The sequence below is a fragment of the Lithobates pipiens genome, unplaced genomic scaffold, assembly GCF_037356315.1.
Source record: "Lithobates pipiens isolate NorthernLeopardFrog02 unplaced genomic scaffold, aLitPip1_a1.2 Scaffold_10, whole genome shotgun sequence".
Lineage (NCBI taxonomy): Eukaryota > Metazoa > Chordata > Amphibia > Anura > Ranidae > Lithobates > Lithobates pipiens.
Genome location: NW_027507686.1, coordinates 147,277,272 through 147,293,504, shown reverse-complemented (window position 1 = coordinate 147,293,504; position 16,233 = coordinate 147,277,272).

Sequence of the window (16,233 nt, the reverse complement as noted above, 5' to 3'; positions counted from 1 at the left end):
CACACCACTCAAGCTCAGACTTACTGGGCTGGACAACAACGTGTATCACCTCAGCGATTTACCTTTTATATCTGCTTACTATCACCTGCTTGCCTGAGTTCTTCTTCACAGTGATTCAGTTCCACTTCTATGACATTTCGTAATTCCGTTTCATACGTACTATACCAATGTCTTTTTGGGACCTCACCTCTGGATTAGTAACCTATATGTTTTGAGACGTTCACTGAGATCCCTGCTGGGGGTTGCGAATGATCAACATTGTATTAATACTGTCTATCCCAACCCTGACTGGGAGATGTCTACATTGGCTACTTTCTCAAAACGGATTCTGATTGCTGTTACCTAGAATTGTATAGATGCTAGGCACAAAGTTAGAACATGCTACTAACCTTCGTTTTTCTTTTTTACAGTTTTGTTGATTATATATTGTTACGATGGTTGGTGATCCGCCTGTTTCTGTTGCCTCCCACATGTTTAAAAAAAATAAACAAACAAACTGTGCAACCTTTAGCACAGTTCACTAATGTTTCCACCGACCATGCTAGGGATGCTGTCACCCGCCACCCTGTGCACGCTGGCACACCTCTACCCTATGCAAACTTGCATTGGCTGATTTCCTTGATTAAAGATGTTTGAACCAGGCGGACGCCATTGATCGTTTTATGTATTAGCTTTCACAATATTTTTTGCCCTGCTAATGGGACACCGCAGAACCAGCTGACAAATTGTTATTTACTGACTGCAATTCTGATTTGTCTGTGTTTATTGCAATATTGACTGACGCTGCGATACCAGGTCTGTTGCGACAGCTCTGCTCTATTGTTGTAGACTTACCACTTTATAATCTTAAATGTTAAAAAGTTTTTCTTTACTTTGAGTCGTTTTAAAGGTTTAAGATCATTCTTTTAGTAATCTTTATCCCTGTCAGACTCCCCCTTACATGTATTCTTACTCCCATGGCATACGGTTGATCCCAGGCGAATCTTCTTTGCAACGCCCACCTAGCCTCCCCATCTTCCCATATCCCACTCAGTAGTGTTCATAGCCTGCCAAACCCTTAGCTCTCAGGACCTTACGGGACTCTAGACTCAACACCTTAAAGGAACCCTCTCTTCCTTGCTCGCCAATCACTCCCCCACACAGGGATCTCGATTGAGATTCTCCTGACACGTATTGGGACTTCAATATCGGTGAGACTTAATAGTTGTCGCCGATCCCAATCGTTACCCCATCCCTCTCAGGGGTATCCTCTCTGTTACTAGAAGGACACCCCGCAGATAAGACCAATACTCACCCAACGTGCTTCCCTCTCCCTTATCTTTCCCTACCCCCTCAGTCGCTTCACCCTTCCCTCCCTCACCACTTCCCCTTCCACCTCTCTTCTTCAATACGTGACATTCCACTACGAGCATCGCATATTTAAAAAGCCACAGATCAAGGAGTTTCAACCCTTTTCCTCTCCTGGGTCACTAGATAACTAACCTAAATGGCATCCTCTAAGACTACGATTACGTCCAGTAAGCTAAAACTCATTTCTTTAAACGCGAAAGGTCTGAATCTCCCTGAAAAACGTTCCAATATATTGCACAATTTAAAGGGGATGCGAGCAGACGTAATTTTCCTGCAGGAGACCCACTTTAAATCGCAAGCCACACCAAAACTCTCAAACCATTATTATCCAACATGCTATCACGCAACCTCACCAGACTCCAAAACAAAAGGGGTGTCAATCCTGTTATCTAAAAATGTCCCCATTCAAATCGTTGATTCGCTGATTGATGCCCAAGGTAGATTTATTTTCATAAAAGGCACTTGGCAGGGTAGGCCTATTACCCTAGCCAATATTTATAGTCCGAACTCAGGTCAGGTTACTTTCTTCTGGGAAGTAACCACCCAACTTGCCGCATTTCAATCCGGCGTGATAATACTGGGCGGGGATTTCAATGTCCCATTGGAACCTCTTCTCGACACCTCGACAGGTACTTCTCACCTGCCGTACAGAGCCATCCGACAGATAAGACTATCTCTACAATCTCTCATGCTACATGATACCTGGCGCACCTTAAACCCCACAGAGAAGGACTTTACGTTTTTCTCAATCCCTCGTAACCGTTATTCCAGACTAGATTACATCTTCCTCATACAGACCGACCTTCCCCTTTTATCTGCATCTAAAATTGAATCCATGTCCCTATCTGATCATCACCCAGTTTCTATCACACTGACGTTGCCAGACGTGCAAGAACGCACTCAGGTGTGGTCCATGGACTCCCAAATTTTGACGAACTCACTGTATACAACTGAAGTTCAACGTTGCCTCACAGAATACTTTCAATTTAATGAGACCCCTGACACAACCCACATGACACAATGGGCTGCCCACAAATGTGTAGTAAGAGGTAAACTGATCTCCATATCAGCGAAAATTGCGAAGGACAGGAAAACATTCCTTTCCGAACTCTATACTAAACTTAAACAGCTAGAATCGGCCCACAAACGTACATTGGCCTCTCGCACCCTCGCAGAGTTGCAAGAGGTTCGTTCCTCTATCCAGACAGAACTGAACAAACGGACGAAAAGAAGATATCTCCTGACCAAAAGACAGTTTTACGAATTTGGCAACAAGAGTGGCTGCCTTCTGGCTAGGGCCTTGCAATCGCAAAAATCCAAACTGAATGTACATTGTCTGCACTTCCCCACACGAACCAAGCTAACCTCTAATAAAGACATAGTGGCGGAATTCGAAAGTTTTTATTCCAAATTATACAATATACGAGGAACCACTGAATCGTCTAAATCCCATGAGACACGTACACGTTTGATGCATCAATTTCTTGAGCAAAATTGCCCAAAATTGACCGACACAAACCTTATAGAAGGCTTAGAGGGACCTATTAGTCAACTAGAGTGGGACACGGCTCTTAAACAAACCAAAGTAGGAAAGTCCCCAGGCCCGGATGGGCTCCCAGCAGCATACTATAAAACGTTTTCGGACACTCTGAAAGTTCCATTTATGAAAGCATTTAATTCCCTGACTACCTCTGAAAACATAACCCCTGAAATGTTGGAAGCTCATATTGTAGTGATACCCAAAGGAGAAAAGGACCCCACACAAACGGCCAACTACAGGCCAATTTCTCCCTAATGTGGACATCAAAATCTTCTCCAAAATTTTAGCCAATAGATTGCTAACTATTGTCCCCAACATAATCTCATTAGATCAAGTTGGTTTTGTTCCGGGCAGGGAAGCCCGGGACAACACCATTAAAGCCATCAATATCCATCATATAATTAGAACTTCCAAACAGCAGAGCTTCTTTTTATCTCTGGATGCGGAGAAGGCATTCGACAGGGTGGCTTGGGATTATATGCACGCAGTCCTACAACATATTGGTCTGGGTCCGAAGCTGATCAATTTCATTCTATCTCTTTATCGAAATCCCTCTGCAAAAATCAGAGTTAACCGAACCCTGTCGAGTGCCTTCTCCATCCGAAATGGGACCAGGCAAGGCTGCCCCTTGTCCCCTATTTTATTTATTCTAACCTTGGAACCTCTACACAATAGTATTAAACAAAATCAAGACATTAAAGGTGTACATACAGGAGGTAAAATCAGCAAATTAGCTGCGTACGCTGACGATATACTATTGTTACTTTCTGACCCACACATCACCCTCCCGATCCTCCTAGAAGAATTCCGTAGGTTTGCCCTGTTTTCTAACTTCAAAATCAATTTTGGTAAATCGTATGCTCTGAATATCTCCCTGAGCCCAACTGTTGTAGCACAGTGTAAAACAAACTTTCCTTTCCAGTGGAATTTGAACGATATCACATATTTAGGTATCAAGATTCCGAGCGACTTAACCAATCTATACGTTGCTAACTACCCGGCCATCCTTAAAAAGATTAATGATGATTTCAAAAATTGGAGTAAATTGCCTGTTTCCTGGTTCGGAAGAGCTGCAATAATTAAGATGAATGTCCTACCTCGTATTTTATATGTGTTTCAGGCCATTCCAATAGGTCTCCCCCCAGCTTTCTTTAGGGCGTATAAATCCGCATGCATCAAATTCCTGTGGGGCTTACACAGACCTAGGGTCAACTATGCACAACTTATCCTCCCCAAACACTTAGGTGGGATCGGTTTACCTGGCGTATATATAACTATTATGCTGCTGCCCACTTGACCAGAATTGCAGACTGGAACATTCATGCACAAAAAAAAGACTGGGTATATTTAGAGGCCTCTTTCACCAAACTCCCCATACGCTCTTTACCATGGATAAATCACATACACTACAAGACAGACGTCGATTCACACCCACTCATTGCTCCTACGCTAAGCTGTTTTTCGCGCTATTTGTGCGAAACATTCGATTTCTTCAGTTCCGGGCCCGCTTACTCCTTTGAAGCTCAATCCAGACTTCCCTCCTGGCATGTATGGACAATTTCTCCAAGAACACTGGTCTTTTGATCTAATCCTGCTACAACATTTCTACTCTAATGGACAAATACTTACAGCTGATCACTTAGCGACAGCACATGGAAAGCCTTCCATATCAAGCTGGACATTCCAGCAAATCACACACTATTTACACTCTGTTGCTAAAATAAAAGATTGCTCTAGACGGTTGACACCTTTCGAATCTTTGTGCATGTCCTCCACGTCTCAATCACATCTCATTTCTCAAACTCAATCCCTTCTCTTCCATAATCATACACCTAAATCTCTTAAAACATGTGCAACCTGGGAGAAAGAACTAGATATCACTTTGACGTCGGAGGAATGAGAAACTATACTTCTCCACATACACAAAGGTTCTCTTAACGTTTGTACCCAAGAGAATGGCTACAAGCTTTTCGCGCGTTGGTACAGAACTCCGGAACTTTTGCATAAGTGGAGCCCAAGTACCCCTGAAACCTGTTGGCGCTGTCAGCTAGCAAAAGGCACACTTTTACATATCTGGTGGGATTGCCCCCGAATTCAGCCCTTCTGGAAATCGGTCCATAAAATAATTCAGAAGGTCACAACATACATCTTACCTTTTTCCCCAGCACAATTGCTGTTGCACCATACCAATTTAGGCACTTCAACTTACCGAAAATCCCTGCTTATCCATCTAATTAACGCTGCAAAACTTTGTATTCCCAGACACTGGAAATCCCAAACTAGCCCGTCCATCAAAGATTGGACGTTGAGGGTTCAGGCAATAGCTGAAATGGAAGAACTCATAAACATCTCGAGAGATACCCCGCATAAATTTACCCAGAAATGGGCTTGCTGGAAGGATTTTGAGACTACATCAGATTATAGGCTCATTTTCTCACACCCTGACTGAAAAGCTGATATTGACCCCATGTTTTCCAAATGCAATAGAACTGGATGAGTGTTTAATACTATACTTCTACAATTCTCAGGAATTGCTTGTAATCCGTTTTACGGAGTGCTCTATTGAACTTTATGTGGTTAGTATCACAGGGCTTGAGATGCCCCCCTGTAGTTCTGCTACTAGACCCATACACTATACTTAGGCTTTTACTGTTCTATGAGAGTTGTGGCACTATACTCCAATGATATTTATTGATGACTGTTTAAGCTTCTTCCCATACTTCACTCTCCCCTCCCTTCCACCTTTCACTCTGCCCTCCCCCCCTCCCTTCTCCCCATCTCCTTTCTCTCCCCCTCTCCTTATCTTTCCTACAATGCCCGTCCCTTCCTTTTCCCCAATTCTTCTTCCTACTCTTCTACGTTCCAATCCTAGACCTAAGAGTACCTTATAATGTAAACAGTAACGCACAATATAAGGCATAGATACAAAATGCTCTTGTTACAGACATCATAAGATGGTTATACACTAGCAGGTACCGCTGACCTCATTGGATTAAGATTTGGTATTTCTGTATTCTATACTGCTTACAACATATGTGACTATGATTGCATGTTACTCTGTTTTTTTTTCTTATTTACAATAAAATGTTTTGGAAAAAAAAAAAAAAGAGTAATGAAATTCGTTCGGGAGAAGTGTGTGTGACTATGAGCATCAAAAGAAGTTAATTCTTGCAGCATGGTAAAGAACAAGAGAATGTGCTTCATGAAATAATTTTTAACATTGCAGCGTGACGAATGTGCTATATCGCTTACGAGCAGTAGTTTTACCTGAACGAGCGCTTCCATGTCGGAATTTGAATATGAGCATGCATGGCACCTTGTCCGTCGGAGTAGGCTACACATGATCGGAGTATGTCCGATCAGACCCGTTTGTCAGAAAATATTTCCAGCAAGTTGGAAAATTGGGTCAGACGGATATTCCGACGGAATCAGTCTGATGCATACCACACACAGTCGGATTATCCGACAAAACTGTCCGATAGGACACATTCCGTAGGAATCTCCGACCGTGTGTACAAGGGCTAAGGGAGCTGCCTCCAGGTGCTAATCATACAAGATCTCGGATCATTTATGGACATTATGTTTTAAACAAATGTTTTAATATTATGTGTGCTTAGTCACACACATTTTATGTATAACTATATTCCAGTTGCTATATAATTTTATGTTATCACCAAATCTAGCACCGCTTTTCACCCCTGTTTTTGCCATGAGTAGAGTTTGCTGCATATAAATAAAAGGTCCGGTCCAGTTTTTGTTTTATTTGATTCTTTGCAGTGCGTTGACAGCCCAATTAAGAATGATTGGACTGCCTTTACACAACATGCATTAACACGCAAAACACCACGTTAACATGCGCGTGTGCAAACTGGGCATGTGTGAACGGGGCCGGAGTGGAATTGTTCAGATATTTATTTACTGTAGCAGTTCTGTAAGTGGTTACAAGTCTCTTTTCATCACTCAGCTGTGTAAGAAAGTTTCATGCACCAGCAGGTAAAGAGGAAAACATTAAACACTTGAACAATTCATGTGTGATTACTTAGGTGTCACTTAGTACCTTATATATCAAAATGTCAAATACTTAACTTTGCTTTTTATGTGCTGCAATGGGTTTGTACTTTTCTTTTTCAAGCTATGCAATTACATATTAGTTATGCATTTTTTTTTTTTTATGTATTTATTTTCTTTTTTACCTTCTGTAGTCAAGATTTTCAATCTAGAGATTATTGAAGCTGCCTTTGCTAACCTTGTCCCTTCAAAATGCTACTTGTATGGCTGTCATGCTGATCCAATTAGTTTTTTTTCCAAGAAACTGACATGGAACAAGTATGCTGATCGTGCATTCTAACTTCAATCTGACTTTCTAATCTGCATGCTTGTTCCAAGTCAGTGACACTGAAAGTGTTGAAGCTAGTGACAGCTGGACAATTAGAATTCTTAGAAGGAGGTGGGCAAACCATATAGAGACTATTACAAATGTCCATATAAAGAGAGAAAGAGTTTTACATCTGCAGACCTGAAACTCACAAAATCAATTTAGGATGGATTGTGTAAATTGCGAACAAGTTAAAAAAATGTACTTGGCACATTTAAGAACTTTATGTGGCAGCATCTATTATACATGACTGCTGAGAATTATAGATTAATTTATGACCAACTAATAAACCAATACCTTGCTCCCCCATAAAAAACAGAAGCTGATTACATTGGAAATAGGGCAAGGCCACAGCTTTATTGAACTTTTCAAAAGTACAACTTTCCAAATGTACCAAACAACAATGCCAGCCACAGTATACCATGAGCACCCATAAAATATAAACTCACATAGTCCAAGAGGCCTGTCCTTACCATCAGTGCCAGACAGGCATTCGACTGTCCCCAGAATTTACCAAATGACAATGACAATCACAGTATACCATAGGCACCCATATACATAAATTCACATAGTCCTAGCCCTTGTACACACGGTTGGAGATTCCGACAACCAAATCCGTCGGATTCTGTCCGACGGATTTTGTCCGACGGATTATGTCCGAAATTGTTGCATACACACAGTCGGACAAAGTTGTCGGAAAACCCGACGTGATGACGTTATTTCGTTACGACGGGACTACGTTCACGCTAGTAGTCAATAGCTTTGGTGTAGGAATTTGATCTGAGCATGCGTGGAACTTTGTCCGATCAGAATTCTCTACACATGATCGGAGTATGTCTGATCGGAGCATTTTGTCGGAAAATTTTACCAACAAGTTGGAAAACTTGGTCCGTCGGATACTCCGACGGAAACAGTCCCATGTAGACCACACACAGTTGGAATATCCGACAAAACGATCCGATCGGACCGTGTGTACAAGGGCTAAGAGGCTTGTCCTTACCGTCAGTTCCAGACAGGCATTAGATGGACCCCAGAATTTGCCAAATGACAATCACAGTATACCATGGGCACCCATATACATAAATTCACATAGTCTAAGAGGCTTGTCCTTACCATCAGTACCAGACAGGCATTAGACTGACCCCAGAATTTAACTTGAGGACATAGCCCATAAAGCAACATCAATTGCTTTCAAGGCCAAACCTGCCAGTAAACCTGTGACAAAACATCACAACGGGTGGCTGGGCGGACAAATCTTGTGACAACTGAATCTCCTCAAAGCAGTTTGATTTGCCTCAGTTTAGCATTTTCCTAGGGTTCAGGCTCCACAGTGTCACCCCAAGCCTTTGTAACCAATCCTAATGGAGGTTCATATCCACAGTGATGCCCTGCTTCCAGCAGTCAAAGCTCCCTTTCCCTAAAGGAGGTTCAAGGGGCCTTCATTATCACACATGCCATATACATTTTACAGCTCAGCTACAGTAACCACAATGTGTATAGTTGTCTTATTATATGCACAACTAACTGTAGCTCGCTGTTATACATTCTAGGTTTCACCCACTTATTCTCACTGCTGACTCAGCTCTCCGCATCTGTCACCCCCTGGGCTTATTGTTGCTTTAGATGCTTATAAAAAATGAATAATTCAAAATAAACTATTTAGCTACTACTATATAGTTGCAAATGGTGGATCTGGCCACATTGAATGAACAGTGGGAGGGGCTACAAATGTATATGAATGGAACTTGAGTTTATTCATAGTATATATGTCACACCTATGCCATACTACTTGTAGCCACAAAAAATGCCTTAATGACACAAGAATCTCATGCTCACAAATAAACCTCAGCACAATTTAATTTTATTTTTTTAAATGCAACCATTCCATTACATATTCTTATCTACACACAGAACACATATGTGTCTAAGCCTAAATAAAGAAGTTCAATAAAATAGTCAGTCATACTTTTTTCTAGTACCCACCGATACCAATTACGGATACCTACCGCAACTGTTTTGTTGTAACTTCAGCTGTCAGCAATTGTACAAAGCATTAAAAAGTTATTTACAAATTAAATAAATATATATTTTTTTTAATTTAGGGCTTTTTCCATGTGAAATGTGCAAATATATGTTAATATATATGTGTAAAAATATTCACTAACAAAGCAAACAAAAAAAAGTTTTAATTGTTTATCATTTACAACATAGACGTGAACAAAAGAAAAAAAAGCAGGAAAATAATAATTAAATGGAGGAGAATAGGGAGTTAATTAAGGCTGATTAGAGTAAATTAAGGGTTATTAAGGGGTTAAACAGAGGAACATTTGTCCATCCCTGATCTGCAGATGTTAACAGAAATATACAAAAATAAACAATGTTTCTTTTTATTTTAGTGTTTCAGGGCTGAGCAATGTTGTTAATAAACATGGTCGGCTGCTTTTTTTTTTTTTTTTTTGACAGCTCCAATTACAAGACTTCTTTAACATTGGGGAGACCCACTGTCAGCTCAAAGAACTGAGCCTGAGAGGCTCCTCCTGAAGGAGACAAAATTACTTATTTACATAATTTACTGACATAAACGAAGAAAAAATTTTTTTTTCAAAATTTTTGGACAAATCCAGCAGTGATTAAATACCACCAAAAAAATGCTCTATTTGTGTGAAGAAAATTAGAAAAAATGTCACATGGTTAAAGTGTAGCATGACCGCGCAATTGTCATTCAATGTGTGACAGCACTGAAAGCTGAAAATTGTCCTGAGCAGGAAGGGGTTGAAAGTGCCCTGTATGCAGGTGGTTAATGTAAAGGGTGTGTAACTCACGGAGTATAGGGGTCGAGAGTGTGAAATGCACACAGGCATATGTATACAGTCACAGGGCCAATAGTGTAAAATAAAGGGGTCAGAGATACCTAAAGTGATTTTAAGGGCCGGTTCACACAGCGAGGCGCGGCGAGGCGTCTCAGACTTGCCTCGCCGCGACCTGCGGGGACCTCAGCGGCGACTTGCAGAGGACTTCTGTATAGAAGTCAATGCAAGTCGCCCCCGAAGTCGCCCAGAAGTAGTACAGGAACCTTTTTTCTGAGTCGGAGCGACTCGAGTCGCTCCTCTCAGAACGGTTCCATTGTACAGAACGGGGGCGACTTGCGGGAGCGAGGCGAGGCGAGTCGTGTCGCCTCGCATCGCCTCGCTGTGTGAACCGGCCCTGAAGTCTTGTTTTTTTTTACAAGAACTAATATGTTATTCTTACCTCCTCTGTGCAGTTGGTTTTGCAAAGAGCAGCCTGGATCCTGCTCTTCTCAGGTCCCTCCTCTGTTCTCCTGGCCCCTCCCTTCTGTCAAGGGCCCCCACAGCAAGCAGTTTGGTATGGGGGCACCCGAGCCGAGTCACGGCTCCGTGTATCCATCCAGACATGGAGCCCTGACCCAGTCCCACCCCCTCTCTCCCCCGATTAACTAACTGACTTTGATTGACAACCGCGGGAGCTAATGACTCCGCTGCTGTGTCTCAGACAATCAGGAAGAGAGTTCCGGATGGCTAAGACACTTGTGGACATTGCTGGAGAAAGATGGGGCTCAGGTAAATTAGGGGGTGCTACACACAGAAGGTTTTTTATCTTAATGCATAGAATGCATTACCTTCTGCCTTTACAACTCCTTTAACACAGACTCATGGGGAGAAGATGAAACACTAGTGCATTTCTAAATGTTAAAGAATGAGGAAAGCTGGGTAGCTGACGTATAAAGTCCTGTGACTGGCACAGCACCAATCTGGTGAAAGACACACACTGTAGGGAACATACATAAGCAGAGTAATAGAAGCCACTCCCAAACTTTTTTCGGCAGATGCCACAGAACAGGGAAATATCATGGGACCACACAACAATGCTGCAGGAATAAGTCTTTTATATATTGGTTATCATCATCTGGATGGGAACTTCAAATGCCTTAAGAGACTCCTGGGACGTTTCAAAGGCCCTGGCTGGGTTTAGAGCCACAAGAGTCACTGCCCTGCCATGATACAAGGTCCGTGGAATTCGGTAAGTGACCATTATGCCTATGGTGGAGGGGATTATCACAGGATCTAACAGCTGCAGGTGGCAGATGGTATGGATGCTATTATAGCACCTTCTTTTCACTTTTGGGACTGTTTTTTCTTCATTGGTGTTTGACTCAACACTTGTTTAGAGATACTTAATGCACAGAGTTATAGGGTCAGAATTATGTTACACACAGAGTGGAGATGCTAAGACTATGTTACACAGAGAATTAAATAATCAGGAGTATGTTACACTAAGCATGCAAGAGTCAGGAGTATATAGCATATAGGGTGCAGGGGTCAGAGGTATGTAAAGGTATGTAAATGTTACACACATAGTGCAAGAGTTTAGAGTATATAACCTAGAGGGCAGGAGCACAGAAAGCACATAGTGTAGAGAGAAGATGTATGAAACACACAGAGTGCAGGGGTCAAAAGTATATAACACACAGTGGGAAGCAGCCAAAGGTATATAACATACAGCTAAGCATACAAAGTACAACAGGTAGCATGCAGGTAGTAGCATGCAACACAGCAGACAGATTATTGAAGTCAGAAGTATGTACTGTACCCTGTCATATTTCTAATTACTGCAATGTATTGTGTGCAGTATAGTGCATATTCCTGATGGACACAGTCTGTATGTCATAGTGTACATTGAACATTCCTGACCTCTGCACTCCCAGTATAACAAAGTTCAGTGGTTTCTTGCACAGCCCTGCTTACTGAGTGCAGAGATTAAAAACACCAATTTAGCCACCCTCAAAAAAGTATGACTTTTTCCCTTCTATTAGGCAACCCCCCCAGCACAAATGTCCCAGGCACAAATTTATTCTCAAGCAAAAAGACCCCATCCTCAGCAAAAATATCCTTTTTCCTAGGGATGCTCCCAGTACAAATATTCCACCTTTCTCATATATCCCTAAAAAAAATTCAACCATACTTTACTCCACTCAAGCAAAAATTCTATCCCTTTTCAAAAATCTATACCTTCACTAGAAAAAAAATCAACACAACACAAATTTGACCCCTCCCACCTGCACAAATTTCCCTACCTAACTTTCCCAGCACCCCCTCTGTTATGCACTGACAACACATTGCAACTACTAACACAAATCTCCCCTCTCCAAAGCAAAACTCTCCCTCCCAACTGAAATCTCCCTTCCCCTCAGCACAAATCTCCACTATATCTTATTTTCCCTAAGCAAAAATCTACTCCCCTTTACAAGCAAAAATCCACACTACACACATCTCCCTCCTGTCCCATTATGTTAGCACGCCCCCACCCCCCCCCCCCCGTTGCTCATTCCCTCTCCCACAGACTACTTCTCCCCTTCTCCTCCATGCAGAGCATTCATGCTGACCTAAGATACTGAGCAGCATCCAGTGCCCAGGTTTCTCCTTGGCACAATGGAGCTAAAGAGAAGCCAAGGATCTTTCACTAGCTTTGAGGTACAGTAAAACTGAGACCTAAATATGGCACTTTACTGATCTGGAGGCATTCCTGCATCACATAACACATACATATAGGTGTAAGAAGATGTTGTAGTTAATTAAATACATTCATAGTATCACACTTTCTTGTGTACTGCCAGAGCAATCATTTTCAATTCAATGGAAGGACCGTTCTATGAAAAAGTCAATAAAATAAAACCATTTAGGAAAAATGTACCACAACCATAACAGTATATCACATGATTGTCTCTAATGAATTAATTTTGTCAATGTCCTATGTCCAGCCTTACCCATACTGGAGATACACACATATATACATACAGTATATATACATGTATATATATATATATATATATATATATATATATATATATATATATATATATATATATACACACAGAGAGATAGATATGTAGCATTGACCCCAATTACCTTGACTCAGTCCCCTTGACACAGCTGTGGTGCAATACAATACAGTACAATGTAATATAACACAATATACCTATATTGACACTTCAGGACCCACTGGCTCCACCTGCTGGGAGAAAACAATACTCCACACAGCGGGGGTACTTAACCAAAGTATATTTCACTATAAGTATTAGCAAACAGGTGGTTACAATAATTGTGCTGTCATCCCAACATAGAATTACAGAACAATGACTTTTGATATAACAATTATAGACAATATAATTACAAGGGAGCTCCCCCTACTTTTATAGCTATTTGTGAGATCTCATTAAAAGTGATCAGTCTTTAGTCTTCTTGTCTTCTGATAGCTATTTCTTATAATTTTTAATCCAAGGAATAAAGTAATTAAAGTAGAGTTAAAGATGATCCTGGTGTTGCTTCCATAACTATAATACAAGGCTTGAGATGCAATAGCAGATAGGCCTTATGCCTGCCTAGTGCCAGTTGCTATACTTCTCCTCCGTAGGACTATAGATCCGAGCGAGGCCTGTATATAAGTCTGACTAGGTGCAAAAGTTAAGAAACGATGGGCCGCAACCCACTCACCAACTGGATCGGAATCTTGGTATGGTAGCTCTGGTCCGGTGTTTGCAGCTTGCTTCTATTGTCAGCCAGCTCCCTCACTCCATTCCGTTCCGATAAGTGGACCTGGTCTTCCTATGCTCAAATGAGTGTCTCTGGATCTTCCCAATCTGATCACTGTGTCTCTGGCACTTCAGGTCACTCACACTACAGAGCAGGGCTGCACTCCACAAGGGCAATAGGCCTCTTCCTCCGGGAGACCTCCTCACAAGTCCTCCCTGGCAGGCCATGCGTTCCCAAGAGACCTAAGATGGCCGTTCGGGCTCCTTTTATGTCCTACCCAGCATGCACTGTCAGAGTAGGTGTCCATGGTTAGGTCATCCGGCATCTTGGGTAAAAAGGTCAACCCTCCAGTGTAAATAACAGTCACTTCCTGTACCAAGTTCAATGCTTTGATAAAGCAAAAACCATTTAAGTCCACTATCAGTGTTTGGCCATAGAAACGTCCATAAACTTTCATTATAAATGCTGATATAATTTAGTAGGCAAGTATGCCAGTGCTACAGAGAGATATATACTGTACATATATACAGTAGATATGCAATCATTGTATTTATAATTACATATAGTGACAAGTGAAAAGTCATCCATTATGTAAAGATGCAGTCAGGTGGGTTTTGCTCACATAAGAAAGCATTTTCTGAAATTTAGATGAATAAAAGCAGACAAAAAGCCCTAAAACACATTCTACTGAGTTGACTGAGCCTTTTGAAAACATATATTATATATATATATATATATATATATATATATATATATATATGTATATATGTATATATATATATATATATATATATGTATATATGTATATATATATATATATATATATATATATATATATATTATATATATATATATATATATATATATATATATATATATATATATATATATATATATATATATATATATATGTATATATATATTATATATATACATTACATGGTGTGAATAATGTGCCATGTTTGTCACACTTAAGTGTTTCAGAACACCAAACCAATTTAAACAATAGTCAAGGACAACACAAGTAAACACAAAATGCAATTTGTAAATGAAGGTGTTTATTATTAAAGGTGAAAAAAAATCCAAACCATCATGGCCCTGTGTGAAAAAGTGATTGCCCCCCTTGTTAAAACATACTATAACTGTGGTTGTCCACACCTGAGTTCAATTTCTCTAGCCACACCCAGGCCTGATTATTGCCACACCTGTTCACAATCAAGGCATCACTTAAATAGGAGCTGCTTGACACAGTAAGGTCCACCAGAAGATCCTTAAAAGCTACACATCATGCCGAGACCCAAAGAAATTCAGGAACAATTGAGAAAGAAAGTAATTGAGATCTATCAGTCTGGAAAGGGTTATAAAGCCATTTCCAAAGCTTTGGGAATCCAGCGAACCACAGTGAGAGCCATTATCCACAAATGGCGAAGACATGGAACAGTGGTGAACCTTCCCAGGAGTGGCCGGCCGCCCAAAATTACCCCAAGAGCGCAGCGACGACTCATCCAAGAGGTCACAAAAGACCCCACAACAACGTCCAAGGAACTGCAGGCCTCACTTGCCTCAGTTAAGGTCAGCGTTCATGCCTCCACCATCAGGAAAAGACTGGGCAAAAATGGCCTGCATGGCAGAGTTCCAAGGAGAAAACCACTGCTGAGCAAAAAGAACATCAAAGCTCGTCTCAATTTCTCCACAACACATCTTGATGATCCCCAAGACTTTTGGGACAACATTCTGTGGACCGATGAGACAAAAGTGGAACTCTTTGGAAGGTGTGTGTCCAAGTATATCTGGCGTAGAAGGAACACTGCATTTCATAAAAAGAACACTATACCAACAGTAAAATATGGTGGTGGTAGTGTGATGGTCTGGGGCTGTTTTGCTGCTTCAGGACCTGGAAGACTTGCCGTGATAAAAGGAACTATGAATTCTGCTGTCTACCAAGAGATCCTGAAGGAGAATGTCCGACCATCTGTTCGTGTACTCAAGCTGAAACGAACTTGGGTTCTGCAGCAGGACAATGATCCTAAACACACCAGCAAGTCCACCACCGAATGGCTGAAGAAAAACAAAATGAAGACTTTGGAGTGGCCTAGCCAAAGTCCTGACCTGAATCCTATTGAGATGTTGTGGTATGACCTTAAAAAGGCCGTTCATGCTCGAAAACCCTCTAATGTAACTGAATTAGGACAATTCTGCAAAGATGAGTGGGCCAAAATTCCTCCAGGACGCTGTAAAAGCCTCATTGCACGTTATCGCAAACGCTTGGTTGCAGTTGTTGCTGCTAAGGGTGGCCCAACCAGTTATTAGGTTTAGGGGGCAATCACTTTTTCACACAGGGCCATGATGGTTTGGATTTTTTTTTCACCTTTAATAATAAACACCTTCATTTACAAATTGCATTTTGTGTTTACTTGTGT